Below are 14,194 nucleotides of genomic sequence, written 5' to 3'. Positions count from 1 at the left end.
CTCTCTCTCTCCCTCTCTCTCAAAAATAAACAAACGTTAAAAATTTTTTTAAATAGCCACATTTTTTTATTTATTTATTTTTTTATTTACATCCAAATTAGTTAGCATATAGTGCAACAATGATTTCAGGAGTAGATTCTTTAATGCCCTCTCCCCATTTAGCCCATACCCCTCCCACAACCCCTCCAGTAACCCTCTGTTTGTTCTCCATATTTAAGAATCTCTTATGTTTTGTCCCCCTCCCTGTTTTTATATTATTTTTGTTTCCCTTCCCTTACGTTCACATTTTTAAAAACAGCTACACTCTTCTAAAAAGGTCGGACCTTTTTAGAAGAGTATAGGTTAAGTAAAACAATGAAAATATTATACAACTAGCAAAAAGCAATATATTCTGCATATCCATGCAGACTTTTGAATCAGAGTTTGAATCAGATCTTTGTTTTTCATCTCTTACCCCAAGCCCCACCAATATTTTTAAATATGATTCCCATAATAACCCTGATTTCAAATGACCTCTGTAAGAAATAAAATATCCCTGCCTTGTCAGTAAGGTGGAGGACAGGTTATATTGAAGTATTTCACAGTAGTTATTGCTTCCTCTAACTGAATATTTCATTTGATATACATCCAGATCTATCTTGGTTATTTTTTTAAGAAACAGAGCAAAACTCAAATAACATGTAAAAATAATTAATCTAGCAAGACCATACTTGCATTGCATTGCTTAAATGAAGTATAAAATAGTAAAATTTTTACCTTGTAAATAGTTTAGCCATAGTCAAAGCCTCATTTAGGGATGTTTTATTACTGGTGATGAGAAATTAGAATCAGAAGAGACCTTAAACCCATATCTATGACAGCAACAATTGAACTGATTGATTACAACATCCTCTTTCAAACAAATATTGATTTAATCAAGTCTGCATTCCCATTGGCCCTAATGGTGGTCTTGACAGAAGCCTGGACACTTGAAACTGGCTAACTCCTGTTTGGATATAAATATTTTAAATGCATGGCCATTCAGTCATAATCATTATTTTTCATCAAACCTTTATTCCTCTTGATTTTCTAACCTCCTTAGTAAGTGCTTTTATGCCTTCTGTAAAGTTGAGTGTTGTGCGTGTCTGTCTATGAATGTAAGAGAAAGAGATGACATAGATTTTGGGGGGAAAAAGTTGTATTTGCATCTGTTGTTTCTGATTCACAGAGCTGGGAATGAGGTGCTCTTGCAGACAGTGCACGGAGCTAAGATATCAGTAGGCAGTTTGCTGTAAGCGCATGTTCAATTATTAAAATAGTCGACATTTTACGTCTGATAGCCATAGCGAGGTCATGGCATTAATTTATCCAGAGTATTGTGGGCACAGTCTAGAAAAAAAAATAGCATAAAGGACAAAGATGCTAAAGAGCTTGAAAAAAAGAAAAAAAGATGGGTTTGAGCAAACAGACCTTAAGAGATGACCAGTTTAATACAGGTAGAACAGGAAGGAAGAAGTCAGCAGGCATCTCTGTTACTGACAATAAGTATTTTAAGCTCTGCTGTACACGCATTAATTTCTGTTACAGTTTTTCATTAAATTCTGAACTTGAACACAATTCCTGAATCTTGAGTTTCTGAAATCTAATTTCATATGTTATTTGTTGCTTCAGTGCTCGGTGATTCTTTGCTCTTTACTTCCTGTTCCTTTCTTCCCCTCCTTCATCATTCCCCTCCCTCTTCCTATTTCTCCATTTCCTTTTCTTTCTCCTTTTCTTATGCTTTTCCTTCCTGCCTTTCTCTCTCTCATGAGAGTGTGTACTTAATTCCATGTTTTCTTTGGGTGCCCCCTTCTTTCATTTGTGTTTTTTTGTTTTCTTTTGTTTTGTTTTGTTTTTGCACTTAAGTTTTTCTTTTTTTCTTTTCTTTTCTTTTTTCTTTCAAATCAGGAGCCTGTCGAAGCTGATTTCAGACACACATCTCCTGCTTCAGAGGCTTCTTTCTCTTTATGGGTTGTGTGATGTTTTCTTTGGAACCTCTGCAAATGGTTGTGCTTCGCGCTTGTTGCCACAGATCTGTTGCCAAACTGCTACCTTAGTTGGTCCTGCAGTGCTGCAGTGCATGCTGGGATCTGTCTGTGTGAGTAAACTGAAATTTCTACAGCACCAGACAGCATTACCGTTGGCTTGTGAATGGCTGTACTTTCCTTTGTATGTAATTCTTGTATGCTGCAGAGTCATCGATGGCTAGTTCTGTCTGGCAAGTAATTCAGAAATAGTGCGCATGTAGAAAGGAAAGGTAGGCAGTTTACCACATTCTGTCATTAAAAAGAACCACCGAAGAACAAAGGAACTGGATAAATACTTACATACCGTCTTTCATGTTGTGAAACACTGTAGCATAAATAGAGCTGTGTTCAGCCAAATATTTTAGACCCTTTTGTAACAACGTATATAGTAGACGGTTTTCATATATGTACACAAATCCATATTTTATGTAAGCATATATTCAATCTCTAATAGTTACAGCCTGCAAGCGTTTTTTAATCCTAAAAACTTTTACACATTCACCACCACACCGCTATTTGTTATTATTTTTATAAGTTCTTAAATCAAATAAAAATAAAAAATATACCAATATCTCGTTGGTTGGTTTTATTGCAGCAAATTAGGATTTCAACACAGTTTAAATCATATTGATGACTCAGATCCTGGCAGATCTTATAATTCCTGCGAACTGAGAGCACAGCTAATAAAAATATTAAGCAATTATTTTTATTAAAATTGTAGTTTTGTTCATTATTAAATAGAAATGATTGATCTATGCAGATGGGTCTCACTCATGTGTCCCTTGGGCTCTTTGGGGGCTTCATATAGAAGTGGGAAGACTCCTTTTGCTCTTTCTTCAGCCGGTGGGGGGGGGGGGGGCGCCGAAAAAGAAGGCATAGAATGAAGTCTAGGACTGTTAAAGAATTGCTGGCGTTATCTCTCTATCACGTGTGAGCCTGGCTGCCTGTTTTCTGAGGTAGTGGATCCAGGATGAGACTGTGTCGGAGCCTGTGTCCACAACTGCATTTGGAGATCTGTCTTATTGATTAGAGGGGAGAAGGGGTGGGGATCCGAGTGTGAGGGGAGGGGAGGACCAACTGACTACTGGCTCATTGAAGCACAGGACATTTTCTTCCGGAAAGATGTCAAACAACTGAGACATAGCCACAGAGGAAGTAGAAAGGTAGAAACATAAGGAGCCCCTGGAAGAAATGAAGGCATTTCTTTATGAGAGTCTTGGGGCTTTTTCTTTTCACTCCTTTTCTTTCTTTCTTTTCTTTATTTCCCCCCCTATCATCTGACCTGCAAAGGCTAGAGTGACAGCGTCATGCAAATGCTGCAGTCCCGCAGGTCTGGGAGAGGGTGGATGCTAGACTGTGAGTTAATGTTAATGATGAGCGCAGTGAAAATACCAGCCGCCGCCACCCCCTGCACACAGAAGCGCTCTGAGTCAGCATCAGATGCTTTGCCTCGCCTCTCGCTGGGTGTCTGTATGCCTGTGCGCGCGCGTGCTCGCTCGGGCATCCGTGTCTAGCCGAGGGGAGGGGGTGGCGTGTGAGTGCGTGGAGGGTAAAAGCCAGTCAGTCAGTGAGAAGCAAAGGTACGTTGGAGAGCAACTAAAATCTGACTGATTTCCATCTTTGGAGCATCAGATGTATTCCCTAAGGAGGATGGGTCTCCGTGATGGGGGTGGTATAATTATGTTAATGTCATATTTATGGAGGGGTGAGATTTTTCATTCTAATAATTGGTTGAATGCTATGGTCAAAAATTGTAAAGCCATATTCAGTTTTAAGGAAAAGCATGGACTTATATCTAAGGACTGTTTTATTTTTTGCTTTTTGTGAGTGCTGCTTTTTTATTTTATTTTTTAACTATTTACTATTTTAAGCCATAACGGATTCAGTATGGAAAATCAAATGATAAACAGAAAGAGATCTTATATAATGATGCATTACATCATGGAGCAGAATATTTAAAGTCTTGCAAGGCAAAGTAAAGATCTGGACAGGGGGTGGGGGGTGGTGGTTTGGAAAGGGGTGTGGTACTAGGGTGGAGGAGGGGGGCCAGTTAGCAAATATTTTGTTCAGCTTTCCTTGCAGCTTACTTGGAAATGGATGATTCACCTGTTCTACAGGAAAACATTCTAATTCTTTCCATTTTTTTTCCTCCTCTTTTCCCTTTTAAGATCAACCACTTCAGAAGAACCAGATTCCACTTCTGTGGCCAGGACTTTTATGTTATGGCTGGTCCGATTGTTATACACTGCGTTTTATGCTACTAAACCTTGGATAATTCCTAAAGTACCAATTCTGTTCTTGAACCACAAACAAGGCTAAAAGATCGGAGGAAATTCAGTGAATATGCAGGATTGGGATTGTGTATTTTCAAAAGTATTGAGCTTTATAATGCAATTATTTAAGAAATAGAATCTTTTTTTTTCTTCTCATGTTGCCAGCATTTTAAGTTACATGTTTATTAAGTGGCATTGCTCAAATAGCTACAGAGTATGCATGGAAATATTTGCTGTCTGAATAGTTTGGAGATTCAAAGAGAAAAATCAAGCTTCAGAGGTATTAAGTTATGACATGCAAAAAAAGTTTTCGTTTTATTCTTAGCTGCAACAGTATATATTTAAATCAGATTTAAAGTGTTATATGTCCTTGGCCCACCTTAACAGTTGTACTGTAAAGAAGTGTAATGGGAAGCAGAATTTCAATTAGGGTCCCATTAACTGGCATATAATCCTTCTTTAATATAATAGAGGCTATGGTGTTTCTGTACAAATCTGCTAGAAACAGATTTTAACCCATTTTTAGTCTCTTTCTTTGGATCTGATGGAATGACTCTTAACTATTCATTGTCTGCATTGTTTCTCATATTCTTCATTATTTTAAGGTCTGGAATTAGTCTATAAATGGTCGTCGTGAATATTCAGCTAATCCTAACTTTTATATATCCTATATATTTCTACGTATGTATTTTAATTAGTATTTAGAGGAAAAAGTTTAACTGAACCCAACTGTAATTTCTAAGCTAGCCTTATTACTGGAAGAAGAATTCTACCGCATCAAACCAGACTTTTCCTAGTCCCTGAGACCCTAACTTGTGAGGTATTTTAGTAACATCACAAGTCAGGCTCTTGGGACCTAGGCGGAGGGGAACCAGCAGCTTTGGACCTTATTGATTGTCTGCAGTTACCACCAGAACAAAAGAACATACATAGATTCTGCCTAGGAGAAAAGAACAATGCTTTTCTTTATAATCAGCAATGTTTTCATCATGACCCACCCCCAAATATACTATTTTCAGAAACTGTACTCAAAAGTGATTATAGAGTTGCACTGAGTAGCATTTGTATTATATTATAAAGACCATATGAAAGCAATAGAAGATAACTATGTGAGAAGCAAAGTTAAAATACAGGTGTTTTTAAATGCTTCTTTTAATGTATTTTGAGAGAGTCTAAGAGAATACCTCCTTAGTTAATAAGGAAGAGAGTGGTTTATATTTAAAACTTCTTTCATATGTATAGAAATATATACATTAGCTACTTACATAAATCCTATATGTCTCCATGTAATTATGGCTCAGAATATGTAATGTATAGCTATAATCATGCTTGAGGCCTAGAAATAAATCATTTACAATCTTCTTTACTGACCCTATTAGTTTTTACTACTGATTTAAGGAGAATGCTATTTTATACTTGGTATTTACTCCCAGAGTTTTCCTTAGTCTTTTAACCAGACGAAATACTTTATATGCCATATTTTAATAAGGCATACTCTGGTTGTAAGAGTCATCAGTAATTAGCAAAAATATGGTACCTTTTCGTCTTTACATTTTACTTTGTATATATATCATGAACCTATGTGAGATAAATCAGTAAACACCACCTATGAAGTCAGACTGCTCTATTCATCTGTCAACTGAATCTGAACTGCATAGTTTTCGTTTTTTAAGAATTTCAGTTTTATAAACTATTCCAACTATAACTACCATGTCATATTTGAACATTATTAGCCATTACCACATCACATACTTATTTCTTGTAAGTGGAATCAGTATATTAAGCCCCTTTACAGATTTTACAATAATATTGCAGATACTAAGATTCAAAATGGAGATGACAGACTTTCCATAATAGAAGAACCAAAATGATTTCATTCTCTTAACTTTAATGCTTTACATGGGTGCTATAAATTATATGTATCTTCTGCATTGTTAAAATAAATGTATGAATGTACTTTAGAACACTGTATGGAGTCTTTGTTCACCTTTTCATTGGATTTGTTACAATTACTCATGTTTGAAATATCCCAGGATCCTAATCACCCATGACTTGTATTTCCTGAAAAATTGATACTACAATATTATAAACATATTCTTCATCTATACAAGCCACATAGAATATGTTTAAGCATGTGTCCACACTGTACCTATTCAGATTCCTTATTTATATCACCTATTTCATTTATCTAGAACCTCTGAAATTTTAAGTGTGTATATGTGTGTGTATAAACATAGGTTTTAAAACTCCATCTGAAAGGAGGTAATATAAACAGTGAAGATTTTTGGTAGTATTGATCTTTTACTTGTTTTAACCACGTTTTCATTATAATTAGACAGCTTTAAAAGCACAAGTTTCTCAATTCAAAGAACTCTATGTGTATGTATCTACAAGTGCATAGAGACTTGATTATATTTAATAGCAATGTTTATATATCCGATCAGGAATGACCTCATATATAAAACAATGTCACATACAGGTATATGTTTACAGACACCTCATTCAACACAATCATAAATAAGACATAAAAGGTGTTTCATAAATTTACTTCTAAAATAATAGAAGGGATGATTGTTTATTGGCTATAGTGATATCAGATATAAGCTATTTCAAATGCAATATTTTCTATGTTATTATATCTATGAACTGCACTATATATTAACTTCTGTTCCATAGAAGAAAGATACCAGAGCTGAATTTAGCGTGCAGTGATGTTTACCTTGCTTTTTTACTAATCATCATGCATTCGTTGAACCCTCTCAATGCAACCTTCCTGCATATAAACTATCTTTTCTGAGAACATCATTGATAAAGCTTTTCTCTTACTCCATAAAGGTGAGTAGAGATATAAGTGGGTGACTTTGTTTATATAAAACTACTTTATGCTGTATATGGATAGATGAATGCCACTTTTTCTGCATTTCTACCTAAGCTGTCACAGAATAATATTGTTTGGGGGGTATAAAATATGATTTGGAAAATCAGATCATACTAAGCTTAAAATAAAAGGAGAGGTCTACAACAAAGAACGAGAAAATTATGTGTGTTGCATACAAAAAAAAAAAAAAAAAGCAGTGATATTAACAATTCGATGGCTTCCTGGTTGGGAGACCAGCCTGAGCCAGACGCATATATTAAGAGCTGTCTGCTGCCGATGTGAGCTTGCTCAATGCGGTGGAAATGAGGAATCACCTCCTCTCTGACACCAGCTTATTTTCACATTTTAATTTTGAAATAGCAAATCACTGTTTTACATAAATATACTAACCTCCGCTTGATTCTTATTCTTTTCTCAGATTGCTTGTTAATTTACTATGAACTTCAAGTTCCTTTTTTAAAAATCATCACTCACTTTAAACTTATCAGTTTAAAATCTATCAAAGACCAATGAAGTATTAGTTTTTTTCTGTCTCTTTTGTATTGCTCTGTTAATATTGTGATACTCATGCATTTAACTTTTAATCTCTGTAAGGAAAATGTCAATTTTCCAAAATGGCATTTTTTTTAGGGCTTTTAGGATCCATCAAGGCAGCCACTTCTGGAATTTTGCCAAATCTAAATATGATTATATTTCATTGCAGGGTTCATGGGATCAATATTTTTCTTCGTATGAAAGTCCTTAACACTTTAGTGTTCCAGAAGCTAAAGAAGAGGTATATAGAGATATTCTTAAGTCATTTAAGCTTTAGGCTACATTAATAATCTCTAGAAGAGGTATAAGTATCACAGGGGAATTATAGTATAAGTTAATTACTAATGAAATCAGAAAAGGTGTATACTGCCTTCCATTCTCTTCCAAAGGGCATGCCTAAGTTTGGTCGAATTCACCTGATAAATATGTAAATGGTTTTACAAGCTGTCATATTTGGATAGGTTTTGAGAAAACAGTACGTAAAGGGTTAGCTAACGCCCAAGTTTTCTTGCCATTTACACATGCAGTGCTGCCTACATTTCCGTAGGCAGCAAGCACAGGCATCATTTTGATTACTTGGATTCTTTTGTTTAATTTCTTACTAGACATTTAACTCGGTACTCAAATTCCACTGATCTCTTAGTAACTGTATTTGGAAAAGGAAAATGAAGTTTCTAATATAGAGAAGTTTTAAAAAATCCTGGGCATTTGTAAGCATCTGAAAAATAGACTTTTTCGTGTAGCTATGCAAATACATGTCTAGTGTGCAGAAACTTAGGTGCTATTATTATCTGTCATCTCCATACTTAGTTTTCTGATGATTTGTGGTCAAATACACACTGAAGCACATATGCATATATTTATTATATATGTATATATCTTCATTTGTAAAAAGTCTCAATAAAATCAATGTAAAAATTGACATATTGTCATAAAATCATCCACATTAGTTTTTCAGTGAGCTAGCTTCAACTTTCATTGCCTTTTCCCCAAATCTCTCTTATGTTAAATGTAGCTTTACCGGATGAAGTGCCTTACTATCCGGAACTGTTAACTTGTATGTAATGTTTTACTTGTGGAAGTTTAAAAGCAGGTGAAACTTGAAGGTAATGATATTAAGGGAATGTAAGATTAAATAGTTTTGTTTTTATAATCAGTCAGCTAATTTCATGCATGTTTTATGGGGAATTTAAAAGTGAAAAATTCTCATATGGTGACATAAATCTTTCATTGTTCATATAAGTAGTGTGATTTTAAGTTTGTTACCTTAATAGTTGATTCCTAAAAAAGTGTATGAATAATCATGGACTGCATATCAGTTAGGTTAATGAAATAAGAATAGTGACTTCCACTTTGCATCTTAGTCTTTTAAGGTATTTTGGCTTCTTTTATGCAGGTGGATTTAACCATTCCTTTTTTCTAAGAAGTTTCTCCCTCTCTGTTGGTAGGTGTCTGATGATTTGTGAGCACCAAGTGACTATTCTGTGGAATCATCTTTCCTTGCCATTGAATTAGCTTTCCCTAGGCCATGAGTCAACATCAATGTTTTGTACATCCAAATTGGTAGGTCTTTCTTGAAACCCTTCTATTTATTTTCCTATACATATAAGTGAATGTTGAGAAATTGTAGACTTACATTGTGATTCTCTTTCCAGTTTCCAAACATCTTCAGTAAGAGAGTTGGATTGTGTTGAAACACTAGACGGTGGGAGTATTTGGTTCTGTAGGATCCAAAACTGTAATGTCTTTCTCCTAGTAGACTTCGTCTTCTTAGTGAGGAGAGGGCAACCCAGCTGTGGCTAAGTTATTACTCTGTTATATATCACACTAGAAACCCAGCCTATGCATTTGTAAACCTTGGGGAGGTTTCTACATGAGACAACATTTTTTGTTGGAGGATTACACTACAGTCGGTTCACTTCACTTCTGTCTCTCTTCCTGCTCCCCCCACCCTCCCACAACATGGAGTCCTTTCAACTTCTTCAAAGAAGTGAGGGAAAAAAGTAGACTCTTTATTAATGGCAGAAAACAAACTGGCTGCTGGACTTCCGAGACAGCCTTCTAATAATAAAGCAGAGTAGGCACTGCGACAAAGAATTCTTGAATGTACTAAATATATAGGGAAGCCTATTTAAATTCACCAGAGGGGCTTAGAGGACAAGCAGCAGAAAGTTTAGAATTCAATTCAAGCCATGCCAGAAAATGAAAATGTACTTAAAAAAGGATTTCTGAGACAATTGTTCAAAGACATGTCAACTTTTAAGGTTCTTTCTAGAATAATGAAATTCGTACTCTAATTTCTGTGGTGACTTTTTCAATTAGAAAGGAAAAATGATTAACAGGATCTCCAAGGAATTGTATCTTATGTCTAAAGAAAATGTGTTTTCTTTCCATAGGGTGTGCTCTATTGAGGGCCACCTAGTGCACTGACTAAAATCACTTAAGTATATACATGAAACAAAGACATAATGTATTTTTCAACAATTAGACATACCATAGCAGAAGTGCTCTTGCTACTTTGGGAGAAAGATATTCAACTTATGTCTTCTTTTCAGCTCATTTCCTCCCATTCATTTCTATGATTTATAATATTTTAAATAAATGCAATAAAGTGATTCTGAACGAGCAAACTGCTGATAAATAGTTAGACTGTATGATGCTACATTTGAAAGATAAAAAATGATCCCTGCCATATCTCTTACTGACTTTAGGAAATGTTCTTTACCCTTGATTTATCTACAAGACAGGTGCATCTATAAAGAGTATGCACATCTATAAGAATATATACCTTGTTAGTCCTAATGTTGAGATAAGCAACTGCTTATAAAATCCATTTAAAGGCCAGTATGACCTATTCAGGACTGAAATTTCTAGCAGCTTTTCTCCTAATTTTCTCCTTTAGAATTGACACAGATATTGGGAAAAGATTGTCATTCTCTGTCTCAGGAATTACAAGTTGTAAAGAGGATAGAAATTTGGACTCACTAGTATCACATCATTGTTGCTGTTGTGGAGAGACCCTGCTTGAGAATGAAACTCATGTGGGATTTGCCAGTTCATAAATATAATTTATCAACCCCAAATGAGCTGGTAATCCATGAATTTATCCATTTATTCACAAATGTATACCTAGCTTAAAAAAAAATCTCAGTGAATTAAGGCAACATCAACATGTGGGATCACTGTGGTCAATTAAGACTTGATCATTTAACAAATTTTACTGGCTTTAAAATGAAATGTCAGATGTATGAATATTAGCTATAGAATTTTAGATATTATGATAAAAAGTAATTGTTGCCCTCAATGCATTTAGATGTAGCCTGAGTCATTTACCAAACAACTAAACTGATTTCCATCTATTTAAGTTTTTTTTAATTTTTCAAAAAGATTTTTGGGGGGAGAGAGTAAGTGCATGCATATGCACACAAGTAGGGGGAGAGGAAGAGGGAGAGGAGGAGGAGGAGGAGGAGGAGGAGAGAGAGAGAGAGAGAGAGAGAGAGAGAGAGAGAGAGAGAGAGACTGTTAAGCAGGCTCCACGCCCAGCACAGAGCCCTATGCAGGGCTTGATCTCATGACTATGAGATCATGACTTAAGCTGAAATCAAGAGTCTGAGCCACCTAAGTGCCCCCATTGATTTAAGTTTTTATGACCTTTTAATATCAAGGGCTTGTGTAGACTTAAAGATTGATCAATAAAATAATCTGAGTAAATTTCTTAGCCTAGTCTTTAGCACCAAGAAAACATTCAGTGAATATTAATTTCTTCCTGTTTGGGTCTTACTATTTGCCTTTGCTATACAGACTATCGTTTTCATCACCCAAATTTACTGGGCGTACACTGTCCCAAACTGTGAGAAGCAAACATCATTGGGAAATTATTTCAGATCCAGGGGCACTTAAAAATTATTTGCTATAAATGTATTTATCATATGCTTCCTGAGTGCCACCTATAGGATAGAAAAAGAGATATTCTCGTTTCAAATAGCTTATGGTCTACAAAAGATATGTCTTATTTAACACTCTTTGTCCTTTTTGTGTGCCTTAGCATTTCATAAGTCTTGTAATTTGGCAGTTTATTCTCTTATACTTTATAGATGAGACTTCTATGTGGTGTGTCCTATTTTATAGTTGTAGCTGAAATAACTACCCATATACTTTGAGTTGCTTTGGGCAAGATATGGGGTATTGTTAGGATTTTGCAGTGCTTATGTTCTGTTCTTATGATTCCCTATACTATGCAAAGGTCTGGTGATTAAAAACCATAGACCATGAAAATGTTAATAATTATGGTTTATAAAAATGCTATTTCCAGAATAATTGGACCAAAATGCAGTATTTACATATGACTTCAATCCCTCTTAAAATAGCTATTATTTAATTTCTTTTTTTAAGTGAATTAATACAATAACATTGATCATTCAGTTTCATAAAGTAGCAATTACATTACTTTGAGTCAAAGGACCAAAGCATTCTAATTGGACTGTTCTCTGGGAGTTAACAAAATATGCAGAATAAACTTGGAGTTTTCCACCTTTGCATCATAAGTGCCACCACTGAACTTGAATAGTGAAGTAGAAGGTAGAAGACCACGTTCTAATACAAGTTTTACCATTAGTTATCTTGTGGAACTGAACCTCTCTCCTTTTCATTTTCCTCATTTACAACTGATTTATAAAATAAAGATGTGGAGGAAAATGATTGTAAAATGATTTCAGGAAAAAAAATTAGTATCAGATTAGACAGTTGGGTATTTTTCTATTCCACAGGGGACATTTCCACAGGAAAGAATAGCCTTAACTTAAATCACAGCATTAATCAGAACTCTTTTGATAGCAAAAGCTCAAAATCGAGCTCAGAGTAGGAAACTGTGTATGTACATCATCATCATCTCTTCCTCCTTCTGCCCCTCCCCCTTCTCCCCCTTCCCCTCCTCTTTCCCTGCCCTCCTCCTCCTGCTTCTCTTCTCCTCTTCTCCTCTTCTCCCCAGGTGCTCCCCCCACCAACCCCATCTCAATATCTGTCCCTCTCTCTTTCTTTCTCTAATGTGCTAACTTCATTCCTGGGTGGTTGACTTCATTCTCACATTCTCTCAGTGTGATGGCAAAGATAGCCACTGGCAACTCTAGACATGCATCATGCATCATTCCTAGAGCTTGTGATTCCAGAAAAAAAAAAATAAAAAGGTTCTCTCTGCCCCTCCATCAATTTCATTTCTCAGAAAGGCTCTGATTGGTTCTGTTTTGGAGCCACCACTCTGTCCAGATGAGAGTTACTCAGATTGGACAGACTATGAGGGGAGGAAGAGCAAGATTAACATAGCAAGGTAATGTCAATAGCAGAGGCTGAAGGGAATTTAAACAGGCAAAATATAACAGGGCTCCCAACAACCACCACAAATTTCCAAATTGTTTAAGCAGAGTGATATGTTATGGGCTTCTATCAAATATGTTTGTCTTGGTAAACTTCGTGGAGCCTATGAACATACATACAGGCAATATTAACTTATTTAGTCCAAATGTGCTCTGTACATAACTATAAAACATTTGCAGCAGCAAATTGCAACCTTGAGTGTATCATGGAGATTAATTGCATTTTCTTAACATTTTCTGTGATCATTTAATACATGGCATACATCGGGAAGGTCAGCATTTGGACTCATGTGGGAATTTGACATTTAAAAAATTATTTAAGATCATTACAAATGGGGGTTTGGTAAAGAAGGCATAGTGATTATATTCTGTAGTCCAGTGTTTATCCTCAGCCACCATATGTTTAGGCTGTTCTGTTACAGAAAATTTTATATCCCTTCCACTTTCGCCTCTAATATTAGGGAGTTTTATGTTGCTGACATCCTAATCATATAAAATTATATAATGGCTGTAATTATATACAGATATGACAACTTATTTGGCTATATTTGTAGAGAGAGATGTAATTATATCTCTATATAATTGTGTCTATTATATGATTATATATGTATTATATATGTATCTATAATTATATCTATAATTATATCTATATATACTTGTAGCCATTATATGGTTTTATATGATTAGGATGTCAAACTGTTCCCTTCTTGGCTTGTTGTTTATTATGGTATGACCTGGGCAGTTTTAAACATTATACTATCAAGAACTACTATTTAGGGATCTTTCTCAATGAGAAAAAGATTAATTTGCTATGAATAATGATTCTAATGCAAAACATTTTGGGTGGTTTTTTTTTTGTGATGCAGATGAGCAATGCTATAAATATAATTTAGAGAGTTTGAAAATTGATTTTAACACTCACAATTCTTCTCCTTAATTAATCAAATTACAAAATTATGCTGTGGTTTCAAGTATATTAAAATAAGTTGTCATATTTTAAACATCTGTTTATGCACTTATTATGAATATGTGTTTCTAAATGTCTGAAATATAGATTACCATAAATAACGTTTGTTATTTATTCTGTGAAAGTAC

General features: G+C 35.1%; 1 long non-coding RNA gene across 1 annotated transcript in view; it reads left to right on the top strand.

Annotated features, from left to right (window-relative positions):
* Positions 1 to 5,323, top strand: part of LOC106973109 (uncharacterized) — a 159,152-nt gene extending 153,829 nt beyond the window's left edge. The window contains exon 4 of the long non-coding RNA XR_008298134.1: positions 4,214 to 5,323. This is a non-coding gene — a long non-coding RNA (uncharacterized LOC106973109). The remainder of the gene's footprint in view (positions 1 to 4,213) is intronic.
* The last annotated feature ends 8,871 nt before the right edge of the window (positions 5,324 to 14,194 follow it).

Source organism: Acinonyx jubatus, chromosome C2 (genome assembly GCF_027475565.1).
Source record: "Acinonyx jubatus isolate Ajub_Pintada_27869175 chromosome C2, VMU_Ajub_asm_v1.0, whole genome shotgun sequence".
NCBI lineage: Eukaryota > Metazoa > Chordata > Mammalia > Carnivora > Felidae > Acinonyx > Acinonyx jubatus.
This window is presented reverse-complemented; position numbering and strand designations above follow the sequence as displayed.